The 11,653-nt window shown below is 33.8% G+C and overlaps 1 long non-coding RNA gene across 1 annotated transcript; it reads right to left on the reverse strand.

The window, feature by feature from the left end:
- Positions 1-798: 798 nt before the first annotated feature.
- LOC105112556 (uncharacterized) lies at positions 799-4,255 on the reverse strand. The gene is made up of 3 exons (XR_839778.1): positions 4,245-4,255; positions 4,076-4,084; positions 799-916 (listed from the first exon to the last, which is right to left on the reverse strand). It is a non-coding gene; the product is annotated as an uncharacterized LOC105112556 (long non-coding RNA).
- Between the last annotated feature and the right edge of the window lie 7,398 nt (positions 4,256-11,653).

An 11,653-nucleotide genomic window follows, 5' to 3' on the forward strand; every position in this document is an offset into this window, starting at 1 on the left:
CATTTGTGTAATATACCTTCATTTTGCTACTGCAATTATTACTATTTATTTGCTCAAACTGTCCAAATATTTTTTTTCCTCATTATTTCTCTCCTTTTGTTTTTCCTTTCTCAACATGTTTATAATTTTCTAGCTACACTAATATGTAGGGAATTTCGACCGGTGATGTTTTGATAATTGTTCATTCAAGACTAAGCACACTGACATAATATTTAACGTGATTCGACAAATTACCTACAACTATAGGAGAAGCCATTTTTATTATATAGGGAGAGAACAAGAATGTACAATAATGAAGGAGGAATTATCCACTTTACTCTACTCCCATCACTCATCTTCTCTCTTAGTAGTGCTGTAGTGACAATCATTGCTTGCTGCCCTTAGCAACTCACTTTCTCCTATATTTCTTACATTCTTAGTTGTACCCTCTCTCTCTCTCTCTCTCTTTATGTTGCTCTCTTGGTGCATATTTATAGGCAATAATGGTGCCACCAACTCCAGCTCATCTTCGATAATGATGGCTGTAAACTTTGACATTTCAGATAGGCTACTGTATCTGTCAATGGACGGTGCTGTCCATTAATGGTTGCTGCATATTAATGCAACAAACCTAACAATCACCCCTTTTACCATTTATGTGGGGGCAATTGTCCTCTTGTTTATTCAGCATAAGTTAGCTCCTTGTAGCTTTTCCAAGCTTACCATTTTAAAAGCGTCTTTGGCCAAGTTTATAGGTACTTGCTACACCTTTTAATCACCAGAGTCACCAAAGCACGCACTTGTTCACACCAAAGGATTACTTCAACTAGATGGTCTCCCACATCACATCTAAAGAGTGTTAACGCTTGTCTTTAGGACACACAACATTTCCTTTCGAGCGTATCAACCATGCTCGATCCAGAATGATTTATCAAGCCTTTTGATTAGTAATTAAAAGTGAATTATTATTAAGGCTTTAAATCATCATATTGTACTTTTAGTATCATTAAATTCCCTAACTTAAACATGTTTTTATAATAACAAGTTTGATAATATAGGTAGATCCAATTTATGGTAAATGCTCATTTTAAATGTAGACATATCACACAATTCAAAATATTGATTAATGTGATTGACTATTGAAAACAAAAAGACAAATAAAGGGCTAAGGTTAGAGAAAAGTTTTTGAATCAACTGGAACATCATTCAATCATTTGATCATATCTGGAGTTATGAACCTTGGATGTATGTTTGGTTTATTAATCTGGAAAGTTAAGGCATAGGTGATTGGTACTTAAAAGTGTATTTTTATCAAGGTTTTATATTATTATTTTGCACTTGAAGTATTAATAACTTCTTAAGTAAAACATGTTTTATAGTAACATATCTAATAATATAAGATACCTTTAATTTATGGTAAATATTCATTTTAAATACATATTATCACATAAATGAAAGGAATGATTGATGAGTTTAAGAATTGAAATTGAAAGGATAAAGAGATGACCAAACTTAGAAAAGAGATGTTGGTACAGTTCAAATCAGAACACTGTTCGGTAATTAGGTCATATCTGGAGCTGTAGATCTTAGAGTTAGGTCTACTTTATATGGATGGAAAGGTAAGACATAGGCCTCCAACTGTCATGGAGCCCAATATTTGAAAATGCCATTTTCAAGTCCAAATTATAGCAATAATGAAGAAGTCCGAATCTATTCTGCAGCTCGAATACTGTTCAGTGTTTAGCCCATATCTGGAGTTTTACAAGTCTAAATGACCTCAATTTGTTTTTCTGAAAAGATGAGATAATTTTCTAAAACTTTCATGTTTTCAAGTGGTTCAAATTCTGATGTTATCAATCATGTTTTAGACAGACAAAAGAAGATAATGATTGTCACCAAGGCAAGAGTTGGCTACCCATTCATCAATTAGCTATTAAATCAATAGTTTCTAATTTTGGCCTATAAAAGGAGGCATTACCATGCATTTAGGCATCTTAGTTTTCAGATCAAGATCATGCTCTTGCTTTCTCTCTTTGTATTGCTTATATTTTGCTTTCATTACTATCAAGTTTATGCCTTTCATTTTCTTTTCTTTACTTAGTTAACTTTTACCTTATTTTGTTTATTTATGTTTCTCTTTTTCATTATGTTTAGCTAAGTTTATTATGTCAAGGTGAAAATGTTACACTAATGGTGTAAGAATAAGTATAGTGTAAACTTAACATGGATTTTAATGTTTGATACTAACATATTTTGTATTTATTGTCTTGTTCACTCTTTAATACTTTGCTTGTTAAATGGTTAATCTAGATTTATATTGTATAACACTTGGTACAACAAATATTTGGCACTTTCATAGCCCATACTGTATGGTATAACCTACACCTGTGCTATGAAAGAAACTTGATTTGTTGTTAACTGATTGATACTTAAAAGTGCATTTTTATCATGGTATTATATCATCATTTTGCACTTGAAATTTCAATAACTCCTTAACTTAAATATGTTTTATAATAATGTATCTAATAATATAAGATACCTATAATTTATGGTAAATGTGTATTTTTAATGCAGGCCTATCACATAAATGAAAAGATTGATTAATGACTTGAATAACTTAAATTGCATGGATAAAGAGATGGCCAAACTTAGAAAAGAGTTGTCGGTGCAATCCAAACCGAAACACTGTTCGGTAATTGGGTCATATCTGGAGCTACAGATCTCAGATGTAGGTCCAATTTATATGGATGGAAAGGTAAGACATAGGCCTACAACTTTCATATGGAGCCCAAGATCTAAAAAGGCCATTATCAAGTCCAAATTGTAGCAACAACAAAGAAGCCCGAATCTGTCTTCCAGCCCGAGCACTGTTCGGTATTTTGGCCATATCTGGAGTTCTAGAAGTCCAAATGAGCTGAATTTTTTACACAAGAAAGCTGAGACAATTGCCTACAACTTTCATGTTTACAACTGGCTCCAATTTTGACGTTATCAATGACGTTTTGGGCAGACAAGAGAAGATAAGGATTGTCACCAAGTCAAAAGTTGGTCACCCACTTATCAATTAGTCATCAAATCAATAGTTCCCATTTTTGGCCTATAAAAGGAGGCATTTGCCATGCATTTAGGCATCTTGGTGTTCAGATCAAGATCATGCTCTTCCTTTCTCTCTTTGTATTTTTTATGCTTTGTTTTCATTAATATTAAGTTTATGCCTTTCATTTCCTTTCCTTTACTTAGTTAACTTTTATGTTCTTATTTTGTTTATCTATTTTTCTTTCTTTCATTATGTCTAGCTAAGTTAATTATGTCAAGGTGAAAAGGTTACACTAATGGTGTAAGAATAAGTATAATGTAAACTTAATATGGACTTTAATGTTTGATACTAACATGTTTTATATTTGCTATCTTGTTCACTCTTTAATACTTTGCTTGTTAAATGACTAATCTTGATTTATGTTGTATAACACTTGGTACAACAAATGCTTGGCACTTTCATAGCCCATAATGTATGGTATAACCGACACCTGAGCTATGAAAGGAACTTGATTTGTTGTTAACATAAGTTATAATCATGAATGCTTGAACTTGCATTTAAGGGAATTTGAGGAGGTTTGCAACACATATAATAATTTAAATTGTAGCATGAACACCATTAGATTAAAGCTTTTTCCTTTTTCATTAAAAGATAAAGCTAAAACATGGCTACAAAATTTAAGACCAGGATCCATTCGTGCTTGGGATGAAATGCAACAACAATTTTTAAAGAAGTTTTTCCCATCTCATAGAACAAACTCTTTCAAGAGACAAATCACCACTTTCACTCAAAAACCAGGAGAAACATTTTACCAATGTTGGGATAGGTATCGAGACTTGCTTAGTACTTGCCCTCATCATGGTTTTGAAACATGGAGATTGGTTTCACATTTCTATGAAGGGTTAACACCTAAAGATAGGCAAATGGTTGAATTGATGTGCAATGGAACTTTTGAAGATAAAGACCCTGATGAAGCAATGGAGTACTTAGACTTGTTAGCTGAAAATGCTCAAAATTGGGACACTGCGGGTACATATGAGGCACCGAGTAAAACTCAACCTCATACATCTAGTGGAGGTATGTACAACCTTAGGGAAGATCATGACCTTCAAGCCAAATTTGCATCTTTAGCTAGAAAAGTTGAGGCACTAGAATTGAAAAAGAGTGGTCAATTAAAATCTATTGAAAACATTGTATGTCAAATCTGTGAAACAAATGAACACTCAACCAACGATTGTCCAACCTTGCCTTCTTTTAAAGAATATCTCCATGAACAAGCCCATGCTTTAAACAGTTTTCAAAGGGCTAACCATAACCCATACTCCCAAACATACAACCCTGGTTGGAGAAATCACCCAAATTTCAGTTGGAAGAGTGAGAACAACAATGCACAAACTTCACAACCACCATTTCAAGCACACCATAATTTTCAAAATTCTCATGGATATGCACCTTTTTGTGCTCCACCTCCTAGAAGAAATCTTGAGGAAACATTGCATGCATTCATTGAAAAGCAAGAGACAATCAATACTCAACTTGCTCAAAACATGACAGATTTTAAAGATACTCTTGCTAAATTAACATCTGCTCTCAGTTTCCAAGAGAAAGGTAAGTTTCCATCTCAAACACAACAAAATCCCAAAGGGCAATACAATGCAAATGCAAGTAGTTCTGGAAGCCAACACATGGATCAAGTCAAATCAGTCACTACTCTACGCAGTGGTAAGGTTATTGAAAAACCCTCTCTTGAACCTTATGAGAAAGATGATGAGTCAATCTCTGAGGGTAAGGAAGGTCAATCTCTGAGGGTAAGGAAGGGGACGACTGATTCACCACCAACACTTCCATTTCCTCATGCCATGACCAAACAAAGGAAAGTCAATCACAAGTCTGAAATTTATGAAATTTTCAAACAGGTAAGGATCAATATACCTTTGTTGGATGCTATTAAACAGGTTCCTTCCTATGCTAAATTTTTGAAAGATCTATGCACTGTGAAGAGGAAACTGAATGTGAAAAAGAAAGCCTTTCTAGCCGAACAAGTAAGTGCTATTCTTCAAAACAATAATGCTTTGAAATATAAAGACCCTGGTTGTCCTACAATTTCTTGCTTTATTGGAGACCATAAAATTGAAAAAGCCTTACTTGATCTTAGTGCTAGTGTGAATTTACTTCCATATTCAGTTTTTCAGAGTCTCAATCTAGGTGAGTTAAAACCAACTTCTATATCTCTTTTACTTGCCGATAGATCTGTAAAAGTGCCTAGAGGAATAATTGAAGATGTGTTAGTACAAGTCGATAAATTCATTTATCCTGTGGATTTTATTGTCTTGGACACAGAACCTGTTGAAGCATGTAATTCATTTCCTGTTATTTTAGGACGTCCATTTCTTGCAACCTCTAACGCATTGATTAATTGTAGGAATGGACTGATGAAGCTATCATTTGGAAACATGACATTGGAGATGAATATTTTCAACATTTGCAAGCAACCTGGAGATGATAATGATTTACAAGAAGTAGATCATATTGACAAATTAGTTTATGATCAACTTGAATCTACTTTAAGTAAAAATGAATTGGATGAAACTGAAGATTTGCAAATGACTTATTCTGAGGAAGAAATCACGGATGAAAAACGCATAGAAAATGTTGATGCGAATCTTTTGTCAACAATGACAACAAATTCGACATCTGACATCACACCAATCGATGATTACTTTCCTAACGAATCCTTACTTTCTCTCAGTCCAATGCCTTGGTATGATAAAAATATCAATTTTCTTGCTTTAGGAGATTTGCCAGCTGATTGGAGTACTCAAGACAAAGAAAAGTTTTTGAACGAAGTGAAGAGCTTTTATTGTGATGACCCTAACTTATTCAAATATTGTCCTGATCAAATATTTCAAAGATTCATTCCCGACAATGAGGTAAGTAGTGTCATTAAACTTTGTCATTCTGAAGCATGTGGGAGTTATTTTTCGTCAAAAAAGACAGCTGCAAAAATCCTTCAAAATGGATTTTATTGGCCCACCATGTTCAAGGACACACCTGCATTCTGCAAAACTTGTGAAAATTGTCAAAAAATTGACACTGGTCAAAAAATTTTGTTTTATGATTCTCAAATCTATTCATTCCCTAAAAAGCTAAGATCAAGATGGAGCAATCCTTATGGGGCCTGTGATATTGAGAATTCAATGAATGACAATGTTTTTAAGGAAAATGGACATCGTTTGAAAGCTTACTTTGATAATTTTCCTAGTGAAAATGAATCAACTGGTTTGAATGATCTTGTAGATAAAGGTTGATTATTTTGTTTTTCTCACATTTTCTTTTTTGTGTTTCTTTTTGAGTGATTTTTGCTAGTTTCTCTCACCCCGGTCAAATGGCGGACAACGGTACTCCGTGACTTAAGTCGGTTCTTTCAGTTTCCCACAATAACTGATATTTGTGTATATATCTGTGCAATTCTTTAAATCTCTCTTCCAATTCTCATTTGAAAATGGACACTAATCTTGAAAAATTAAAAAAGTATTTTTCCGCTCTGCCTCAAAATACGATTACAAAAATTTACCATGCTAGATGTGCAAGATTGAGATTGTTAATGAATCATGGAATTCCTGAAGATATTCGCTGGTTGATTGAAGTAAAGGTTCGATTATCAGGTGAGTCCTCTAACTTCATTTCACACTTGCCTGGAACAGGTAAAAGCACTTTTGCAAAGAAACGTCGTGCAAAACGACTGGATGTTTGTCATCGATGTGCTAGATGGACATGTAATACACAATGTCGTTCTTTAGGAATGGTATCTATAAACCGTGAAGATAAAATATCTTCACGGTTTATAGATACCATTCCTAAAGAACGACATTAGGATGGCCTGAGTAAGGAGTCTTTAGATAATCTTCTATTGACTCTTGAGACGCATTCTAGTGGAGATGTGCATCGTGTAATTCATGATTTATGGCCACTATTTCATAAAGAACATAATCGACTTAGTCTTGGGAATCTGACTAAAAAAGACCCTGTTTGCTAGTTTTTAAGAAAACTGGATGGGAAGCCTATCCCCGACCCATAGAGGGCGTTTAAGCCGTTCTTGGACGTAAAACCAAGGGAAGATGTGCGTTCTTGAACGTAAAACCAAGGGAAGATGTGAGCCACAATCACAACTACCTGTACATACACATGCTTTTTCAAAAGTAAATAAATAAATAAATAAAAAGTGAGAGAGTGAGTGTGAGACTCCAGCTGGCCTACATATAGATGTTATGATTGCCTTTCTCATTTCTCATCTATAAAACCCTCTCTTCCTTCCTTTCATTTCTACTCAACCCATACATTCAACAAATTCAGAAGTGTGTAGAAATGGCAAGTTCCTCAAGTCATCAAATAAGAAATATTTGTGTTTTCGGTGGATCTAGTCCTGGGAAAGAAAAGGAGTTTTTAGAATCAGCAAACCATCTTGGTCAGGTGCTAGCTGAGAGAAAGATTCATTTAGTGTATGGGGGAGGCAGTCTTGGGTTAATGGGAGGTGTGTCAATAGCTGCATTTTTAGGAGGTAGTCAAGTTTTGGGGGTCGTCCCTGAAGCTTTGGCACAAGGGGACATCATTGGAAAAACAATTGGAGAGGAACTTCAGGTCTCCACAATGTCGGCTCGAACAGGTCTCCACAATGTCAGCTCGAATGAATGCAATGTTTAACCATGCTGATGCCTTCATTGCTTTACCAGGTGGTCTAGGCACATTGGAAGAGATCTTTCATATTTCCTCTTGGGCTCAATTGCACATTCACCATAAACCCATAGGTTTGTTAAATGTTAATGGTTATTATGATAAGTTGTTGTCTTTTCTTGATCATGCTGTGGAACAGGAATTTCTAACATCTTCTGCATGACAAATCATAATCTCTGCTACTACTGCTGAACAATTGATTGACCAACTACAATCTTTCATTCTTGTGATTGATCCTTCCATGAGTCGTATAAATTGGTCATCTACGGGAAGCCGTAAAAAGCTTAGATTGGATTTGAGCCTTCATTTGTGAATTTTTGTGTCTTTTGGTTTTGTTATTGTGTTTTATTATTTCTTATTTTTGTTTTAGTGTGTTTCAGGTTTTGTCAGTGTTCGTTATTTCAGGTGATATCTTCTATACTCTATCTTTCTACCTTAGAACATTGAGGACAATGTCTCGTTTTGGTTGGGGGGAGAGGGTAGTAGCTGATAAAAAAAAAATTGTTTTTCATTTCATAAAGCATGTGCATAATTGTTATTACTAGGATGGCAGAGTAAATGAGTTCTTTTGTTAAAGTGACTCTTGAGACGCATCTTAGTAACCATTCTTAACAAGGTCTATTATAATACTTCCTGAAATATTCAGGTTTACAAACTCTCGTATTGTTACCACTTAATATTCAGATTTACAAACTCTCGTATTGTTACCACTTAATTCTGCTCATATACTTATTTAACATGTATTTTTAAACCTTAATTTACACACACACACTTTAACATATGATTATGGGTTGCAAAAGTAGTAGACTTTGTAGGGTATCTTATCACTTTCAGAAAATATAGCCGAAGAAGATAACCAGTCACTTTATAATGAGAATAACCATGTTAGAACACTTAGAGATCACATGATCCCACAAGAACAAGTGCACCATCCGGCATAGTTTCTCCCTCTAATACATCTTATTTTAATTTTAAGCCAAATATTATTCAACTTTTACCTTTTTTTAATGGCTTAGATTTGAAAAATTCATACTTGCATTTAAGGGAATTTGAGGAGATCTGTAACACCTATAATGACTCAACTTGTAGCATGAACACTATTAGATTAAATGTTTTTTTTTTCATTAAAAGATAAAGCTAAAACATGGCTATAAAATTTGAGAACTGGATCCATTAATGCTTGGGATGAAATGCAACAACAGTTTTTAAATAAGTTTTTTTCTTCTCATAGAACAAACTCTTTTAAAAGACAAATCATCACTTTCACTCAAAAACCAGGAGAAACATTTTACTAATGTTGGAATAGATATCAAGACTTGCTTAATATTTGTCCTTATCATGGTTTTGAAACATCGAGATTGGTTTCATATTTTTATGAAGGGTTAACACTTAGAGATAAGTAAATGGTTGAATTGATGTGAAATGGAACTTTTGAAGATAAAGAACCTGATGAAGCTTTGGAGTACTTAAACTTATTAGCTGAAAATGCTCTAAATTAGGACATTGTAGGTACTTATGAGACACAGAGTAATAGTCAACCTCATACATCTAATGGAGATATGTACAACCTTAAGGAAGATCATACCTCCAAGTCAAGTATGCATCTTTAGCTAGAAAAGTCAAGGCACTAGAATTAAAAAAGAGTGGTTAATTAAAATCTATTCAAGACATTGTGTGTCAAATTTATGAAACCAATGAACACTCAACCAATAACTATCAAACATTACCTTCTTTTAAGGAATGTCTCCATGAATAAGCCCATACTTTCAACAATTTCTAAAGGCTCAACCATAACCTATACTTACAAACATACAACCCTGGTTAGAAAAATCATCCAAATTTCAATTGGAAGAGTGAGAACAACAATGCACAAACTTCATAACCACCATTTCAAGCACATAATAATTTCCACCTCCTTATACTCCACCTCCTAGAAGAAATCTTGAGGAAACATTGCATACATTCATTGAAAAGCAAGAGACAATTTATTAGTACTTAAAAGTGCATTTTTATCAACGTTTTATATCATCATTTTGCACTTGAAGTATTAATAACTCCTTAACTAAAGCATGTTTTATAATAATATATCTAATAATATAAGATACCTTTAATTTGTGGTAAATGTTCATTTTAAATGCAGGCCTATCACATAAATGAAAGGATTGATTGATGAATTTAAGAACTGAAATTGAAAGGATAAAGAGATGGCCAAACTTAGAAAAGAGATGTTGGTGCAATCCAAACTGGAACATTGTTCGGTAATTGGGTCATATCTGGAGCTATAGATCTCAGATTTAGGTCTACTTTATATGGATGAAAAGGTAAGACATAGGCCTACAACTTTCATATAGAGCCCAAGATCTAAAAAGATCATTTTCAAGTCCAAATTATAGCAACAACAAAAAAACCCGAATATGTCTTCCAGCCCGAGCACTGTTCAGTATTTTGGCCATATCTGGAGTTCTAGAAGTCGAAATGAGCTGAATGTTTGACACAAGAAAGCCAAGACAATTTCCTACAACTTTCATGTTTTTGAGTGGCTTCAATTTTGACGTTAGAAATGACATTTTGGGCAGATAAGAGAAGATAAGGATTGTCACCAAGTCAAGAGTTGGCCACCCACTCATCAATTAGTCATCAAATCAAGAGTTCTCAATTTTGGCCTATAAAAGGAGGCATTTGCCATGCATTTAGGCATCTTGGTTTCTAGATCAAGATCATTCTCTTGCTTTCTCTATTTGTATTTTTTGTAATGTTTATGCTTTGCTTTCATTAATATCAAGTTTATGCATTTCATTTCCTTTCCTTTACTTAGTTAACTCTTATCTTATTTATGTTTTTATTTTGTTTATTTATTTTTCTTTCTTTCATTATGTCTAGTGATTAGTACTTAAAAGTGCATTTTTATCATGGTTTTATATCATCATTTTGCACTTGAAGTATCAATAACTCCTTAACTAAAATATGTTTTATAATAATGTATCTAATAATATAAGATACCTTTAATTTGTGGTAAATGTCTATTTTTAATGCAGGCCTATCACATAAATGAAAGGATTGATTGATGACTTGAAGAACTTAAATTGCAAGGATAGAGAGATGGCCAAACTTAGAAAAGAGATGTCGGTGCAATCCAAACCGGAACACTGTTCGGTAAATGGGTCATATCTGGAGTTATATATCTCAGATTTAGGTCCAATTTATATGGATGGAAAGGTAAGACATAGGCCTACAACTTTCATATGGAGCCCAAGATCTAAAAAGGCCATTATCAAGTCCAAATTGTAGCAACAACAAAGAAGCCCGAATCTGTCTTCCAGCCCGAGCATTGTTCGGTATTTTGGCCATATCTGGAGTTCTAGAAGTCCAAATGAGCTGAATTGTTTACCCAAGAAAGCTGAGACAATTGCCTACAACTTTCATGTTTGCAACTAGATCCAGTTTTGACGTTATCAATGACGTTTTGGGCAGACAAGAGAAGATAAGGATTGTCACCAAGTCAAAAGTTGGCCACCCACTTATCAATTAGTCATCAAATCAATAGTTCCCAATTTTGGCCTATAAAAGGAGGCATTTGCCATGCATTTAGGCATCTTGGTTTCCAGATCAAGATCATGCTCTTCCTTTCTCTCTTTGTATTTTTTGTAATGTTTATGCTTTGCTTTCATTAATATTAAGTTTATGCCTTTCATTTCCTTTCCTTTACTTAGTTAACTTTTATGTTCTTATTTTGTTTATTTGTTTTTCTTTCATTCATTATGTCTAGCTAAGTTAATTATGTCAAGGTGAAAAGGTTACACTAATGGTGGAAGAATAAGTATAGTGTAAACTTAATATGGACCTTAATGTTTGATACTAACATGTTTTATATTTGTTATCTTGTTCACTCTTTAATACTTTGCTTGT

Source organism: Populus euphratica, unplaced genomic scaffold, assembly GCF_000495115.2.
Source record: "Populus euphratica unplaced genomic scaffold, PopEup_1.0 scaffold346.1, whole genome shotgun sequence".
In the NCBI taxonomy this organism is placed as follows: Eukaryota; Viridiplantae; Streptophyta; class Magnoliopsida; order Malpighiales; family Salicaceae; genus Populus; species Populus euphratica.